We start from the raw sequence: 5,135 nt of genomic DNA, 5'->3' as shown, positions 1-5,135 counted from the left end.
AAGCTTCAGTCAACAGATTCATAACTTTAGAATCGGACCATCGACCGGTTCGTGGTACATTCAGATCCATCCAGATGTTTATCAGTAAATCTTTACACCTTCAGCCTCCTGAATCTCAAAATGACTAGATTGTTTTTGTTTCCCGCCCACCGTGGCGGTGACGAGGGCCCTTCAGCGACGGCTCGTAGTGACTCGGAGACAAACCTGCTGTGTCTGTAAACGCCAACATAAATGAAACGTTTTGGTGTCCTGGCTATAAAAGACATATTTCCAGAGGCAAGACGCATGTAAAGGAGCTCCTGACAGGTTGTTCTTCTGCATGAACACATCCGTGGGTCTGTCGTCTCCCGCTCACATAAACTATTGAAGATGGTGGAGGACAGATTGAAAGGCCTCCCATCTATGTATGTTTTCTCTCCCAGGCAGGTGAGGCGGAGGGGGAGGGAGGGGGAGGGTGTTTTATATGAGGCAGCAGCAGAAATCTCAGTGTGGACGTTCAGACCACAGAGGACACCTCAAGGTTGAACCACACTGAGCTAAATTATTCACCAGCCTCCTCGCTCTGCAGTGTGTCCACAATCCACAAAATGACCTTTATATAGGAAACATAACGCTGGCCCGAATCCCATTCTGTCAACATTATAACGTTAATATTAACCCAAGGGTCGACAACCTTTATCAACAGTAAATGAATAAAAATCTGTCTGGAGCCGCAAAACATATTTGAGTGTTATAATAATAAAGTCCAGGGGAATGAAAAATGTTAGTTTAACCCTTTAAGATCCTCCGTTATATTGTTCCTGAGCCAGGACGAACATCAGTGATAGCAATCATACCACTTTAAGGCCATTGCCAGTCTGTATCCACTCTCCATTCTGATCGTATTGATTGTATTTGATTGACTCCACAACCCAACGGGTGACGAGAGGTTCACAGTCGGCAGAAACAAACATTCATTCACATTCTGTTTGACAGAATTAACAGAAATTAGGTTAAAATCAGCAACACATTTGTAGTTTTCTGTGGTATATTGATGTTATATTATTGAAGTTTGCTGCATGAAACTGAGAATACTTTTGTAGTTTTACTTCAGGATGATTTCGTATGCAGGTCTTTTACTTCCACTGAAGTATTTCTATTATTGTTGGCTCATTTACTTCAGTAGGCCTGAATAATGTGAATACTTTCCACCCCTCTCTCTCTCTCTCTCTCTCTCTCTCTCTCTCTCTGTGTGCAGGTCGTACTAACAGTAACTCCTGTGACTTTCCATTTTAATAAGCCCGCAGCAGAATGAGAAAGCTGCCCGGCATCGATCTGTTTTTCCTCCGGCTTTATGGAGAGCAGGAGGAAGAGATGTCAGATTTTCCCTCAGCTGGATGGCAGCAGCTGGTCTAGACATGAAATCACCAACCGCAGGATGAGACGGAGGTTCCCAGGACTGAACGGTCCTCACGAAGCCTCAGAAACACATTTACATAATGCTCATTTGTTTTACCGATAGACGTTTTTCACAACAGCCATTCTGGACATGAACTAAAAGGGTAAACACAGGTGTAAGCAAGGATGCTAATTGCTAATACTAAAGGTCCGGTTCCATTTTAGTGGAGCAGATTGTACATTAACTGAATGGAACCAGACCTTGATTGGTAACACCTGTGTTTACCCTATTTCATGTCAAACTGGCTGCTGCTGTGAAAAAGGTCTATTATGATGTGTTGGGTAGTGTAGTGCCCCCTACTGGCAACAGACAGCCTTGTATCATCTGATATTTATGTGACATTTTCATGGCGCCGTCCACGTAACAATTGTAAATAATAAAATTTTAATTAGCGTTTTTTTAAAAAGTGGTTGTCATCTACGACCCGCAGGCGCCATCTTTGTTTTATCTCTACGTTAGCTCCATGTTAGCGTTAGCTTTTTGGCAGATTTTCTGTTAAAACTGGAACCACATTTCTTTCCGATATGAATCTGCTCCTGTGACTCAGCACTTACTGGAAAACACACGTCACATATTCATTTAAATCCTTTTTCCTGTTTGAAGCCACAAGGACGATTTGTTTCCTCCGTTCGAACCTTATCTCCTCTAACGATTCTGTTCCTCCGTCCTGCCACAACCAGTCACCACTGCCTTCCCCTACACTCTCCTCCAATTGTGTTTTTCTTACTTCTCTTTCTGTTTTTCTGCCCCTCTCTCCTTTTTCTCTCTCCATCCTCGCCTTCCTCCCCACCAGTCAAGGTGATGAAGTGGCCAGTGAGTAGCCGTCTCTGCCGGTAATCACCGCGGTAACTCATGGCAGCGCCGCGGCGCCGGCAACACGCCATCCATCACCGCCTCTGCTGCTGCGGGAAACTGATATATCAAGATGTAAATTGTGGCCTTACTGCTCCTCCACTGTCTCCACTGAGGAGGAGGAGGAGGAGGAGGGGAGAAAACTGGGAAAAGGAGGAAAAAATCCGAGGGAGGAGAAACCTGAATGTATGAGGACGGCGGCGGAGTTAATCCATCCTAATCCAGCCTTATTGCTTTCTCTCAGCCTGCAGTGATCTGAGTGCACAGTAACATCTGTATACAACACGCTTTATATTCTCATGTATACAACAATTCACACATTACATTCACACCTGCAGGCAACTTACTCTTAATTCAGACAATTAAAGCTCCAGTGTGAAATATTGAGGAGGATCCATTGTCAGAAATATAATATTTATGTTTTCATTCGTGTTTAATCACCTGAGATGTTTTTATCTACAGAGGGAGCGGGTCCTCTTCTGGTGGAGTCCGCCATGTTGAGCACCAGCTGCACCATAGTTTCTCTTGTACGCTTAATGCGAGGGGGTTGTAATCTGCAGCTACACCGCTAAATGCCACTAAATCCTACACTGGATCTTTAACTCAGTGGTTCCCAATTACATTAACTATTATTATATTTTATGGATAATTAGGTTTATTATTTTATTCCCCAATGAACTGTTGGCAGCTGCAACATGCTAATGAAACACATATGGCAAAATGTCTTGGCCAAGTTTTAAGTGCCGGGCGGAGGGTTCAAACCAAGTGTGACTCTCGTTGAGGAGGAATTTAATTAATTTGAAAGCAGAATCCAATCATTGTGTCTTCCTGTAAAACTAAATGTAACGCATGCTTACGTCAGCATGAACTAACTGATTTCAACCAATAACATCCTGACATTCACCCGTCAATCAATCTTCAACTTTTAGAGACACAGAGCGAAGATTCATTAGTTACCTGCTAACAGCATGGCTAGCTACCGGAGCAGAGACTAAAAAACTGGAAATCTGAACTACACAAATAAACTGAAATTTGGTACCGAATGACCAAAAGACATCATGCAATACTCAGTGGCATTGACACAGTTCGATCTGTGCCATGAAATTTGGGTACCCAGTCCTGGTTGTCAATACGATGCCTGAGTTTCAGTATTGAGACCAAAACAAAAGTAGAGCTGCACAATTTATCACAAAATGATCGAAATTGCAGGTAAAATGTGTGACAAGCAGCATTATGATGAAGTACTGTAGTGCTGCAGAGACGCCCTGGTCTACAAATCTTTTCTCCAGATGTTGTTTGGTACAGACCCAAACAAGTGTCACATATGTATGCTAATAATAAACTAGTTAATGGTGAATATGTATACCTTAATAATACAAATATTATATACTGTGACACTTAAGTGAAAATGGAAGGAACGTCTTACCCTACGATCTGATTGAAGTATCTTCTGTAGCCTTCCACTGTCTCATGCTGAATACACATAAAAAAGCCATGTTTACACACTGTACATAAATGCAAAAAAATATATATACGTTATCATCGTGTGGTATTACATTTGTGAGCAACGATTGTTTTGCATACGCTCATTGTAAGCGTGTTCAGCGAGATTCTAACGTCCAAAACTGTATAACTGGTTGCATTACAGTTAATAAACAGACGGAATTTAAGCAGATGTTTTAATTTACACACTATGTGTAGAAATTCTATGACTATTGACTATATAATCTTTCAACTTATCCTGATAGCATAGCAAGTTATTGTAGAAGCACATGGGGTAGAAGCATACATTACTGTTTGCCATGGTGTACCAATAGGGACATCAAAGACAGAATATTTTAAATTCTAGTAGCTTGAAGTTGGAATTTTGCACTTTTAGTGAAAACAAAGCAAACATTACCCACTAAAATAACTGGAAGGGTCTGTTTATTTCAACTTTAATTGTTTATAAAGGAACAGTGTGAAGGATTTAGTGAAGTTGCAGATTGCAACACCCTTGCCTCACCCTTTTGTTCCAAGTGTGTACTAGATACTATGGTGGCTATAAAACTTGCAAAAAACACAAACTGCCCTATCTTGAGCCAGTGTTTGGTTTGTCTGTTCTGGGCTACTGTAGAAACATGGCGATTCACCATGGCGGACTCTGTAGTGTTGCTCACCATGTTAGCTTGTGGCTGCAGTACAAGGCGAGCCTGTTTCTTCCTCTGTTTCCTGTAGTAGTTTTCAAATGTTTCTCGGTCACCCTGCAGACACAGAAATACAACAAACTTCAATAACCTCTCCAAAAATTACTGACCATGACAATTGCTTTTGCTGTTTTAAAAATGTGCACACATACACGTGAATACACTCATGCCTTCCTATTAAATGGACTAAATGGACTGTACTTATAAGTACTTAAAAGCCTTTCTAGTCTTCAGACCACTCAATGCGCTGTACACAACATGCCACACTCACCCCATTCACACACATTCATACACTGATGGCAGTGGCTACCATGCAAGGTGCAAAATGCCAACTTTCCAGAATAGAAACTAATCATTCATATTCATATACCGATGCACAGCATTGGGAGCAATTTGGGGTTCAGTGTCTTGCTCAAGGACACTTCGACATGCAGCTAGAGGAGACGGGGAATGAACTGCCAACCTTGCGATAAATGGACGACCCGCTTTACCTCTGAGCCACAACCCTGTTACACTGCAACAACTTTCAGGTGCACTGAATTGATTTAACACGCACACACAAAATAGCCTACCAATAGCCTAGTGTGAGTGAAGGTGGTGGGTATGGGCTGATATTTGTGTCAGTAGAAACTGAATTTGAATTATTTAGAGCTGAATCT

General features: G+C 41.9%; 1 protein-coding gene across 1 annotated transcript in view; it reads left to right on the top strand.

Annotated features, from left to right (window-relative positions):
* Window positions 1-5,135, top strand: part of enox1 (ecto-NOX disulfide-thiol exchanger 1) — a 110,228-nt gene that overhangs the window by 20,295 nt on the left and 84,798 nt on the right.

This window comes from Morone saxatilis, unplaced genomic scaffold, assembly GCF_004916995.1.
Source record: "Morone saxatilis isolate NCDOM2014 unplaced genomic scaffold, NCSU_SB_2.0 Contig5, whole genome shotgun sequence".
NCBI lineage: Eukaryota > Metazoa > Chordata > Actinopteri > Moronidae > Morone > Morone saxatilis.
This window is presented reverse-complemented; position numbering and strand designations above follow the sequence as displayed.